The 13222-nt window shown below is 41.2% G+C and overlaps 1 protein-coding gene across 3 annotated transcripts in view; it reads left to right on the top strand.

Annotated features, from left to right (window-relative positions):
- The window catches only part of Lpp (LIM domain containing preferred translocation partner in lipoma), a 606110-nt gene that overhangs the window by 554536 nt on the left and 38352 nt on the right, over positions 1–13222 (top strand). The gene's annotated exons all lie outside the window — the stretch shown is intronic.

The raw sequence follows: 13222 nt of genomic DNA, 5'->3' as shown, positions 1-13222 counted from the left end.
TTTTATGTGGTGATACTGTATAGAAGAGTAGGAATCTGAGCAAGCAGAGAAATCCTGCTCAGGCTTTGTGAAGGACTTAATGGCTGGACTTGAAGCCAGCAAGCCATTAACAGTGCAAAAAGAAAGTTGCACTGAAGGCCGCAAGAACCTGAAAACAGAGAGAAAGAGAGGGGAGAAATCCCATGCCTCAGCATAGGAGATGGGTATAGACCCATTAATGGTAGGATAGGGGAAGATTCCTCTCCATAACTATGGAACAGCATCATGTGAGTGAATTCAGAGCTTGTCGTGTGTTCCAGGCCAAGTGCCTGCTGGAATGTGCACTGTAAATCCCTCATCATCTTCTTCACTGACCTGCAAACAACCCCCTCTACCATCTGCTGCCTGAACACCTGCTTTTATCTACAGAGCTTTCTCTATCCTCTGGCCTCTGTCTGCCTTTCCTTAGTCTACCTCAGCCCTCTTCTGAGTGTTTCCATCTGACCCCAGCTTTCCACAACAAGGTGAAGTGATCACAACACAGACTGTTCACCAGCTATTATCAGCACCTGCTATGTCTCATTTTCAACAACTGTATTGGTTGTTGAGAAAGCTGTAGTGAAACTCTGTGTAGCTACAGTCTAGTGAGGAGATGCCAAACCAAACAATCCATATGTGGTATGCATAGAATATTGGAAAATAGTATGAATCCAGGAGGAAATAGGGGGTGGTAGGGGGAAATGGACTCAGGGTCTCTGCTAAAATTGAAATCCCAGCACTATCCTTTCCAGTCATGAATGGCCTGGAAGGCTAACATCTCACTTGCCCTAGTCTTTTTCATTTGCACAACAAGAATCCTGAGGGACACAGATGTCTCCTTGAGTTGTTTCATGCAGATTAGATGAAGTGGTAACATGTTCAACAAGTAATTTTATTCTGTGAGCATTAAATGATTGTTTTTATTATCAACCTGTTAAATTACATCTGAGATTATATTATATTGTATTTAAGATTCTATTATGTCTATATATTTGTGTGTTTATAGGTATGCCACCTAATCTTGTATCTGCTGTTTGCCATTTTTCACACTTTCTACAAGTTGATTTGAGACTCTTTCTCTTGGATTGGGAACTTGTGAAGGCAAAAGCCACATCCCATTTGGCTCAGTATCCTCCATAGTGCGTACACACAGAAGATACCGGAATATTTCTTTTCTAGGTACAGTAATTTTGTCTGCATAGCAGTTTGTAGAGCTCTTTTCTAAACTTCATCATTTTGTCATTGTCACCGCTAAACAGACCCTACATGTGTTCCCCTTCCCTTCTATTCAGAATGATGTCCACGTCTCTGGGAGAATGGGCATCCTATCTCACTGGCTCACCTCACCTCTGCCCCTTCATGGGAGCTTCTTGGACCGTTCACTGCAGATCTACTTAGTTTATATAACCGTGTTCTGCTTACACATCATCCTCAGTGTTTGCGTCCCTGTCCACACATCTCTGCACATCCCCTAGCAATTGTACCCTTCCACATGAACGCTTCCTAACTGAAGCCCAGTATTACACTTTCACCCTAGATCCTTTGGGCCTCCCAGTGACTTACAAACTTCACTTAGAATTAAATCTATATAGCTGTCAAGGAAAAGAGGCTCAAAGAGGTGAAGTGACAAGTCCATGTATACGTAGCTAAAAACGGTAAAGTTGGCACCTGCTCTGTGTCCCCTGAAGTGGCAGAACGGCTTGAAAAATGTTCATGCACAGAGTTGAATAACCTGAATTTGCCACCCAGCTGTGCTGATCACTCACCGTATGACCTTAGGGGGGCCTTAAAGCCTCATCCCCCATATCTGTAAAATAAAGAAGCTCTTGCCAGCCTCATTTACTAGGATAGTTTCATGACTAAAAGACAGGATAAATGATTTCAGAAAGTACAAATCGTGTGTAAAGAGTCAGGATATGAATAAGTCCTGGGAAAGTGAAATAGTGCGCAGCCTTCTCTTGGAGGATAGACAGGGATTTTCTTGCTGTTTCCTCACATATTGCAAGAGCAAGACCTCTTTATGATTCTGAGGCCTGGATAATGGGTTACATTGATTGCAAATAATCTAGAACTGAACTCAGTTTTATTTAAACTTATAAGTTTAAATAAATAGTTAATTTTTAAATAGTTAAAAATTAGGCATATTTGTAGTTCCTGTCATCTAAGTACTATTCTCAGTAGCCCCTTCTATAAAGTATACTAGGGAAATAGAGAAGAAGGTTTTCTTTTAATGAACTTCCAGTATACTGGGACAATTCCAGAGATCTCTGTATCCACTTAAACAACTCAGGGATGTTAAAGAATGCCCCCTTAACTTACCCTATTATAAAGTAGGGGTCTTAGAATTATGTGCCAAGGGCATCACGTATTCCAAGAAACCTAGTCATGTTGCATGGTTTTCATGAATTACTACTGAACTGGATGTTGCTCTACAAATTAACTATTCTTTTGTAATTGAAAATAGTGAGATCATTTAGAATTTTGCGTGAAATATCAGTCCTATGGTGCTTCATATTGTATAATAAATGCTCACTAGACTTATGGAGATTATATCACAAAAGTAATAATCCATGAGCAACTACTGAGATTTCTCTACCCATGCTCCCCAGAAAGAACAAGACTTTGCCAGGAGACAGTGCTAAGCAAGAGCTTTGCCTGAGTTGGAAAGAATGGACTGAAGGACAGAAGCAGTCTTCCCCCACAGACACTGTGACACTGCAGCACTCTGGGACCAGTGGTCTGCAGAGACTCATAGGATCTCAACATATGTGAAGATAAATTCAAGGAGCAGTGTTTAGAGTATTAAGCAGATGAAAAGGATCCCTAAGAATGGTTGTACCAAGCACTTCTAGAGATCCCCGAATCCTTTAGGACTGACCACAGTTCCCTCTGTTGGGATTGAAAATAACACTTCCAGTCTCTGTCTAAGTACATGGGTACATTCCTTTTCTTTGTCATCTATCAAAGGTAGATTTCCCAAGTAGGCAATCCCACAGGAGACAACCCTATGGGCTTTACCACTTATTCCTCTTGTTGGTGTTAGACATACACTATATAGATTGGATTGTGACCCAGGCCAGATAGAGTCCCTCTATTGTGGCTTTTTTCTAGAATGAAATTGGGAATTATAATATCTTAGGTATGACTCACCCAAGATCATACAATAAGTTCATGGAAGAATTGAAGCCTTCTGATTCGCAGTATAGGCTCTCCCTCTGTAATAAATTAATAGCACCTCCCTCTATATTGTGTAATATATCAAGGTACATGTATCTTCCCACATATCATAAAGATGACTCCTGGGGACCTTGAGGTCTAGTAAGCCTCCATTGTCTGTGTTTGCATTGCTGGTGCCTGTCATCTAAAAATAAATAAATAAATAAGGATCTCAGAAAGATGCTACCAAATATTCATCTACTAGATTTCGGCAAGGTTCCAGTAAGTGGGCAGGAATAGTTTACTCTGAGAGAGTGGAAGATCAAATTGAAAGGACCTATTTCTACAAGTTTCCGACATTGGTTGGTGTAAAGTACAGGCTCAAAGGCAATCCACAGTGATCTACTTCTTAGTGATTAGACTGTCAATGTCGATTCTCCTTTAATGTGAGCCTGTATTTGCTTCCAGTGACTAGAACATAAAGTGTGGGGATGTGATTTGATCATGAGCACATTATATAAGTTAAGGGTCCACCTCAGGAAACTGAAGACAGAGAAGCCCACCAGGCAAGAAGATACAAGTGGGCTCTGGGACCAAAGATTAGCCTTTAGTCATTAGCCAACAAAAGGTCTTGGCACTTAGTTGTGTACTTGTAGGGAAATGCATTGTGCCAGTAGTCTGAAGATCTTAAGAATGTATCTCACCAGCCCCTTGGCACAACCTATGAGACAGCAAAAGACTGTCTTCTAAGAAGCCCTTAGAAGCCATGAGATGAACAAAGGAGTCAAGACCGTGATGGCAAAACCCACAGGATCATCAGTTGACCTGAAATAGTGAGAGATAACTGACTCAGGCCTGACAAATGGCGAATCTGCATAAGACCAAACTAGTCTCTCTTAATATAGGTGACAATGGTGTGACTGGGACAATATATGAGGTCACTGGCAGTGGGTCCAAGACCTAACACTAATGCACAAAGTGACTTAGTGGAGCCCATTCTATATGGAGAGATACCTTGCTCAGCCTAGACACAGGGGTGTGGGAGTAGAGAGGTGCCTTGGCCCTGCCTCAACTAGATGATGGGACAGACTTAGTAGACTTCTTAGGGGAGGCCTTACCCTCTCTGTGGAGCAGATGGGGAGAGGAGGGAGTGAAGGGAGTGGGACGAAAGGAGGTAGGGGAAACTGGGATTCGAATGTAAAAAAATAATAAAAAAACAGAGTGGGGGAGAGAATGGCCTTATGCAATCCAGTATAATTAAATAAAAACTAAAAATATGTAGAAAAACAAAAGATTCACATTATCTTAAGCTGGTAAGATGAGGTTAGGTGGGTATCAAAAGCTAATTCAATACTCTTGACCATTTCTAAACAAATTCTGTTCTGAATAGCCACTGACCTGACAAAGCATGCCCTCTATGGTTTTCTGCATACTGTAGGGGTGGCTTTCAAGATTCTGCTGGACCACTTCCAGTGACAGGGAGCTACCATGGGACAGTCATTTCTGTGGTAAACAAGTCTGCATGTTGTCAAGAATTGTACTTCAGAAGCAGTCTATGATTTACTCTAGATTCATGGATAGGCTAATGAAGGGCTCATTCTTTTGGCTCGAGGCTCTCCCAACTGCCTTTCTAACAGGGATGAGCTGCCTCTTGAAAGGAAGAGTGAAGGAAAATGCATGTAACTGGTCCCTAACACTAGATCTCATACTCCTGTCTTACTACTTGCCAGCAATATAAACTTTCATCTATTTAAATAAGGTAATGAGCCCTGTTTTGTGTACTTTCCTCGTGGAATTGTGGCCATCAAGTGAGATTGCATCTATGAGCATGTTTGTTGGCTGTAAATCAACAAATGATTGCAAATTATTATTATTAAAATAATAGTCATTTGTCAGTAAATATTTGTTGAAACTGGTCCACTTTGATGGAGACAGGCTCTCCAGGGATCTGCCGATGAATGTGAAGACAAGGAAGGAAGCAGCCCCAGTTTGGTGTTGCATCACTGGCTCGGGGTTCCCAGCGGAACTGGCAGGACTTGCTTCAGGAATTTGTTTTTGTTTTGTTTGGTAGGAACAAGAAGCCCCTGGAGCCAGTTACGTTGTCATCAAACTTAGTTGGTAATTAGGCTCCAAAGCAAACCTGTGGCAGAGACAAGAGTTGAAACATGAATTCCTCTCTGCAGGTGGAGGGTTGGATCCTAGAGGCGGTGTACACAGCTTGGCTATTTTTATGCTTCTGCATGCAAGAAAGTTCAAGAGAATCTGAGGAAAGCAATTAACGTCCCTCTGTCTGCAGGCAAAACTCGTTTGAACATGTTTCTATGCTCTTGAAGGGCTGCTAGAGCCTTGGCAGTGTTCTCACGAAAGATTCCACTGAGCCAAATGTCTTAACTTACAAATGCAGCCACTCTGCACTCCCCATGAGCCCAAATTCATCTTTTTTTCTCTTGTCTTTTCTATGACCACAACCCATAAAGAATGAAACCAATTCCCAAGAGCACAAGGAGATGCCGGATGTCTGACATACCTGTACAAGGATGTCTCATTTAAAAGAGAAAAGTATGTTTTGTGAATGTGTTTTTCAAGGAATGTTTCACATTAATATTGAATGTTTCTCTGTTTCAATGAAAGTTTATTTTACTTCCTTCAGGAAAAGAAACTATCAGTGTCCCATTGTTAAAACCAAAATCCTCTACAAACTTACATTTAAGTTTTTTACAGCCAGGGCTGGAGAGATGGCTTAGCAGTTAAGAGCACTGGCTCTTCTTCCAGAGGATCCAGGTTCAATTCCCAGCACCCACATGACAGCTTACATCTGCCTGTAATTCTACCTCCAGGGGATCCGACACCGTTACACAGATATACATGTAGGCAAACACATCAATGTACATAAAATAAATAAATCATTAATTTTTTCATAGCCATCTAGCTGTTTCTGTAGACTCAAATATTTAGTCCCATATAAATGTTCCCTACCATTAGTCTGGTTTTTGTCTTCTTTGTCCTGTTCTGTTGTATGATACATGTCTTAGTGATAACAAATGGTAGCAACAGGTAATATAATAATTTGCATCTTCACCAAACCTAGTTTTTATTCAAGGTTTCCAGGAGCTGTTTGGTTGTCTTCTTGGTTGAGGTGGGTTGATTTTGGATTTTAGAGGATTTAGGGTCTGTTACATTTTGGTTTATGTCTGACCTTGAATTTATGTGTAAACTATGTGAGCATGGTTCCTTAGACATCAATTGGCCAAATACCCAATTAGTTCATATGTGACACTCAGCCTTGTCCATCAGGGAAATCCCATCTGATTTCCTTGAGAGTATCCCCAAAACAATGGTGTAGCACACTACTAAGGATTTCTTGGGTTACTGCCAACTAGAGGGTGACCTCTGGCTCTGTCCATTGTCATGCCACAGATCTCAGGGAAAGTGCACCTTCTCTAGCTGCTGATTCCTGAAGCAAGTGACTGTGCTTAGGTTCCATTTTCCCATAAGTCAGATAATACAGTCCTAGTTCTTGTCACAGCTGTCAGTAAGAGGATTTGTGTAATCAGTGGAACTCTGTACCAGCAGCTCCCAAGTCACAGATGAATGGGTGCTACAGTTCATAGAGTATGACAGATCCATTTTTCCTTCCCAGTTTGCAGATGAGGCAACTGAGCCCTAGGAGACCTGTCTAGTCAAGTACCCTAGGAAGAATTTCTGGCAAGGCTAATTCCCACCTACTTCTGTGTATTTTCTGTGCTTCCTCCGCTCATTTGAATACAGGCATACCAATTAATGGTCTGTATGCTGAAACTATATGCCCCCAAGGAGGCAGATAGAATCCAGCATTGATAGCTCATGTGGTCATAGCATCCTTGCAGAATAAAATAGTAAGATAGTGAGAAACCAGGGTGGGGTGCACCATACTTGTGGCAGAGTTACCACAGGAGTGGCAACCCAAGAGATCCTCTGTTAAAGTAAGGAGAGAGCTACTGTCATGTCAGTGGAGAAAGGACGGAAGTGTGACTACAGGATGGTGCCTATCAGTAAGAAAGCAGGTAGGTATTCAAACGCTACACTAGCCTTTTGCCTGGTCGCCATAGCAAAGAAAGTGAGTCTTTTTAATTGCCTCATGTGCACATCTTATTGCTCTGTAATTCTTTATTTTTTGATAAAGAGTCCGTGACTTTATTTGATGTAAACATTTATAAGTACTTTCAGGCAACACCGTCTTTTATTTCATAGAAATTCCATGAATTACTGCTGTCGGGTCAAGTCAGATTTTGCAAACCTCCAGGAAATGTTTGTTTTAATTGTCTTTGAGAAGAGAGTAGAGGAAGAAGTATGCACTGGCAGCCTGCTGTTTGGAGTTCTCTTTGTGTGAGCTTTGGCTGCTTCACCTCTTGGGCTTTACAGTCTTTGAAGTTGCTCTTTAGGCAGAAAATGAAAGATTATTATCTTTAGTCTATAGGCTTGGAGGAGGGCAATGATGAAACATTCCTGGGTATTCATATTTCTATGGCAATAATTGATGTGGTCTTAAAGCTGTCATGCTTGTCCTAGCCTTATATAACAAGTATTTGGTGTACCACGAGTTTTCAGTTTTGTCACCCTTCCAATGCTGTGTGGCTTTCCCATGCATTTTTTTAGTGTGAGCAACCCAACAGGGATGGCATCCACAACCCCCAAGCTTCACTCTGCCCCTGCCAGGCTGGTACATCAGTACATCATTATGCTTTCTGCACAATGGGCTATGTGCATGAATGGATGCATAGGTGAATTCTTCTGAATTCTGTTTGACTCCGTGAGTACCTTAGCTCTATCAGATACATCACGTAAGTTTTCAAAAAACTGTAATTGTACCTTCTTATGCCTTTTAGCATTCTGCATATGTTTCTGATACATCCAGCAGAACCCAAATGAACAGAAATTAAATTATTTCTAATTAAAGAGTAATGATTTTTATTATCTTCACACAAATGGCATTGAGTTCACGAAGCATCTCTTCTGTTTCTAGATTTCATGGCCTTGCTTGGTCACTAGTTTTTTGAGATCCTATGTAAATCCTATCATTTAAATCCTATGCAAACTCCACATTGCAGACCTACTACTTTGAGAAAAAGAAGCCAAACGAGGTTGAGTTTTAGGAAAGACATCATTGCCTGAGAATCAAGACAGGAAATCAGGATGTAACAAACCCGGGAGATCCTAGCAATACATGGTTTTTGCTTTGGCAGTTTGGGAGAGGGGGAAGCTCTGTGTCTGGAACGGGAAGGGATGGAGCAGCCTAGAGACACAGATTGTTGTATGCAAACTCCTCATGTGCAGAATGCTTTTATGAAAAGCACTATCTCTAGTGGCGTGGGTCAAGTCTTGTTTGGTCAGATAGCTTCTGTCTAATAACAGCTTATAATGATGCCCAGTATTCTTAGCAAACAAGGTTTGTGAAATACTTTTATATTAGCATATCATCATAACTATTTTAAGTCGTTTATTCTGATGATAAAGTTTCTGGGGTCCTTGTTTGTTTGAGTATTCTAACTCCATTATTCTATTACTAGTTTCCATTATTCAGTTTACAGCTGACTAAGAGATTCTAGGAGGAAAAGGACTTTGTGGCATAGGTTCGATTCTCTGGAGGACCATCCACAAACATTCTGACATTCCTGCACCATGTCTTTCCTCTGAGGCAATGGTGATCTTAGTCATCTAGCACAATTGGTAATACCAAAGAGCTTGGTTTAGCCACTTGTGACCCATTACTGCCTTCTCTTCCAGAGTCATCTAGAAACAACATTGTGTGGTCCCTGAATATGAACAGCCTGACATTAGAAGAAATAGAATTTCTTCTCCAATGCTGGGAGTTGAAGTTAGAATAGGGAGTGACAGTTTTCAATAGCATTCACACTTTTGTCTTTGAAGTTGATGAGAATCACCAGGGACATTTTTCCTTTAAATTAAAATTCTCTGGGAAAGATACCCTGACTGTGCCTACAAGTAGCAAAAGACATGGCAACTTCACTAAGCCTCTTTAGACTCCAAAGCAGCTAGCATAAACAAGAAACTGTCTTTATTGGTGCTTTCATAGAATCTTATCTAAATATCTAAAAGCTCACTACAAGCATCAGTTGTAACTTTAGGCTAGATTTCCAGGCCTACATCTCCCTTATTGTATCAACAAGGATAACTGATGTTTGTTCTCCCACAAACACTCTGCACTTCACTCTAAGACAAGCATAAATGTGGCAATCACTGCATGGCTGAGCAACACATCTGCTAAGGGATTATTTAAACAGCAAGTTGACTCAGGGGAGGGTATGGACCAGGGAGGACTAAGCCAGACCAGACAGAACCGAGCGCAAAGTTCGGTCACACAGCTTGCTGGTTTCTTCGTTTTTTGAACTTCACTTGTAACGTCTATAAATCATGAAATAAAAATTGCAGCTTCCCATGTAAGATGGTGTTATCCCAGTCTCAAAATAATTCAAAGACAGATTTATCACCAGAAAGAGGTGACTAGACTGGCTCTGAACTCTTAATCCCCGTCTCAGCCTTCGGAGCCCTGGCATTACGAATATGCACCACCACATTCATCAGAGGTGTTTTTCGGTGGCCTCTGTCCTCCTCTTCCCCCGGATTCTCTTCCTCCTTCGTTCAGATGTTGGTGAAAAAACACAGTGATATGTTCAAACTCTTGTTGTACTCATTATGTATTCAGGAATGAATCTGTTTTCATTGGGATTCACTGGAATTTATGTAGTCTGGATTGTCTACATTGACAACTCAGATCTAGAGGAGCAAATCTTGAAAATACAAAGGGAAGCCATATTGGCCAGGACTGTGGTGTGTGTAATGCCTGCCCTCAGAACAGTGAATCTTGTACACTGAGAACAGGAGGGACGTGAGTTTGCCCCGTGTCGTCTAATTCTCTCAGTCTCACAAAAAGGACATCGTCGTCACCTCATTTTACTGGTGAGGAGAGCATCAGCAGAGTGATTGGTCTGTGCCATGAAAATCCATGAGACAGTGCTAGTACTCTCCCCCCACCCCCTCCAATGAAGCAGTTTCTTCTCCACTGTGCTCTGATCTCCTAAGCAAGCTCAGGCTCCCTCTGCACTGATGATGGAGTGATGTGATGTGGCTGCCCTCCCTGCTCTGCCTGGGACTTGCCTTGATTCCTCTGTATGGCTGTGTGAGTGGCCAAAATGTCCCTCATGGGAGAGTTCTAAGAGTGCCAGTACTGTGGCTATACTATAAGCGCTTCACAGAGTAGCCTGTAAAGTGGCAACTCTCTAAAGTGCCTGAAGAACCCAGCCTTTGCATCTAGGACCTTTCCACCTTCACTATACTGGTAACAGTGCTTTGTGGGGGTAGATGTGTAAAGGGAGCAAACGTAAGAACCTCTGACACCGTGGGCCAGTGTGGCAGAGTGAGAAAAGGTCATCCTGAAACTTAGAAAACCATCCCCGGCTCATGTGTCCTGGTAAATACACCTGTTCTTTGTGAGCCTGCTTTCTCGACTCCTCTGTGAAGGAGCTAACTGAACCACCGCATATTGCATTGCTTTTTAAAACAGCTGCTATGAACAGGAATTATTTCAAGTGACAAAGAAATAGATGCATTTCTAATAATGCCTTTAAAAAAATAAAGCCAAATTTTCATTTGTCTGCATTTAAACCTTGTCTTAGGTAGCCCATTTACCTTTGTCAAATGGGCTCTAGAGGGCATTTTCCTGGGCTTATTTATTTTGAGTATATTTACTACTATGTTGTATTTTCATGTTATATTTATTAATGGTACAAATCTTAGCCTTACTTCCCTTTTTCTTTCTTACAGTGTTCTCATTTTTATTAAGGCATAATTTTATACAAAAAATACTTAGGTCATAAGTGCTCGGTTTGATGAGAATGGACTGTTGTATATATCATTCCAGAAAACTCTCCCATGTCCTTTTCAAATCCAGCCCCACCTATTACCCTCAGAAGCAACTGATTTCTGACTTCTTTTCCCATAGTTCTTTCCTTCCGATAAGTCTCTGTGTCTCTGTGTCCTTCTCCCTCTCTCAGTAATCTCCTTTTTCTCATTCAGAGTACACTTTCTGAGATTCATTCATCCCTGTTCCTGGATCAGCCATCTGTTTCTTTTTGTTGTCTAGTATTCCATGAATATGCCAAATTCCACACTGTGCTATAATTAGGTTATCCATTCTTCTCCACTCTTTTCCATTTTTATTATATCGTGAATTTACTTAAGGAAAAACATAGGAACTCAAGTACTGAATATGGGCATAAATGCATCTTCTCTCAGAGCCCTGAGATTAAGCATCACCCTTTGTCTCCAGTAGTTTTATTCCTTCACTGGTGTCATGAAAAAGTAGGTAGAGCATGGGGAATGGAGAGACCTGGGTTCAAATGGCAGCTCTGCCCTGACTTGGCAGTGTAACGGACTGCCTGTCACCAGCTCTGTTGCTGTGTCCTTAAACTTACCTGGCTGGACTGGAGTGTTCCTTTAGGTTTTTACTCTCTGGAATCCAGTTGTCCTCTAAATTTCCCTCCTGGGTTATGAACAACACATCCTTCACAGTTGCTACTGCAGTCCATCTTCTGTGTCTCTATGGTGAAGAATCCCAAGTATCATCTTATTGAAGATAATGCCTTTGCTCCATTTTCCTTTCCCACATTGCAGGGCTTTTTTTCTACATTCAGAGTCTAGAAATGTCTGAAGAGCATATGGCAAAGAAGACTTAAAAAGTGGCAGTTCCTAAATTTTTATCTTTTCAAGTTCTCAGGATACTATTAACTTTCAAAGGCAATGGTGGTCAATATGCTTTACTGTACTTGTTGCCATACTCCGGAATTACATGATGAGTTCGTTCTTCCTGTTTCCCTCCCTTATTGAGCTGCTGCTTCAGGCACTCCTTAAGCCATCAGTTTCTTTTCTTCCCTTCTAGTTTGTTAAGTAGAATTGTATGATCTGTGTTTAAATACCAAGTACTGAAATGTTCTGGTCGGGTCTGGCCTACCTGCATTTCAACTATCATTGACTAATAGTCATTTGACAATGTCCATTCTACTTTAGGAGTTGGTGTATTTGATATCCCTTCTCATAGAATAAAAGGCCTCTGTCATAACTCTTAACACACAGAACATGTTTTCCATGCTATTCATTTGCTTGTTTGCTTTTTAAAGATAGACTTTGCATCAATTTAAGAGAAGTTTATGTTTTAACATTTTCTTTGCATGGGAGTAGAAAGAGCCCAGACTTTAAAATGGGGGTGAGTAAGCCTTTTAGCTTCTAATATATCTTAGATAATACATGTAAATTGGTGATATGTAAGATCTAAAAGCTGCTGAGTGATGATATAATCAATGGGGAGCTGTAACTTGTGCTAGTTTGTATAACATCAAATCCATGCCCTTTAATATTTACTGTCACACAGACCTTTTGACACTAACTTTGGCACTTATAAAATAAGTGTGCACTTCATTCTCAAATGTACAGGGCCTGGCACTCTACTATGGTCTTATGCCATACCAAGTTGTGATTCAGTCTAGAAAGTCGTGTTTTAAAGGCCTCACCCAGACCATTTTGCAGTAAATAGTCCATAACGGCATAATCAGAATGCTGCTTGAGAGAGTGCCCACTAAGCCACATTGCCAAAGCACCCTCTGGGTGTGGAGTTGAAATGCTGCAGTGAGAGCCTGCACCCAGGACCTGGGAATCCTAGAACTAGAAGGGAGTTTATGGGGTAATAGGAAACGCTTGAGAGAGGTTGAAAATCCAGTGAGCTCAAAGGAGTATGAAAGAATCTACCCAGGATAACACATTTTCACTTAGAAATTTAGAGTAATCCCATCTTCAAGTTCTCTGGAGTGTCGGTGATTTGTTCTCCTTGACTGGACCTGACTGAGTGACAAGCATTTCTTAAGACACCTCACAGATTCTTCTGTGATTCTCCTTTGTGTACATGCCATGTACGCCTGATGATGACAAGCAATTGACCGAGATATCCCTGTTTCCTTTGAAGCTGCATTTGCCTGTGAGGTTTAGTATCTCCTAAATG

Source organism: Cricetulus griseus, chromosome 4 (assembly GCF_003668045.3).
Source record: "Cricetulus griseus strain 17A/GY chromosome 4, alternate assembly CriGri-PICRH-1.0, whole genome shotgun sequence".
NCBI lineage: Eukaryota > Metazoa > Chordata > Mammalia > Rodentia > Cricetidae > Cricetulus > Cricetulus griseus.
Note: the sequence above shows the minus strand (reverse complement) of the source record. Positions and strands in the feature narration are given on the sequence as shown.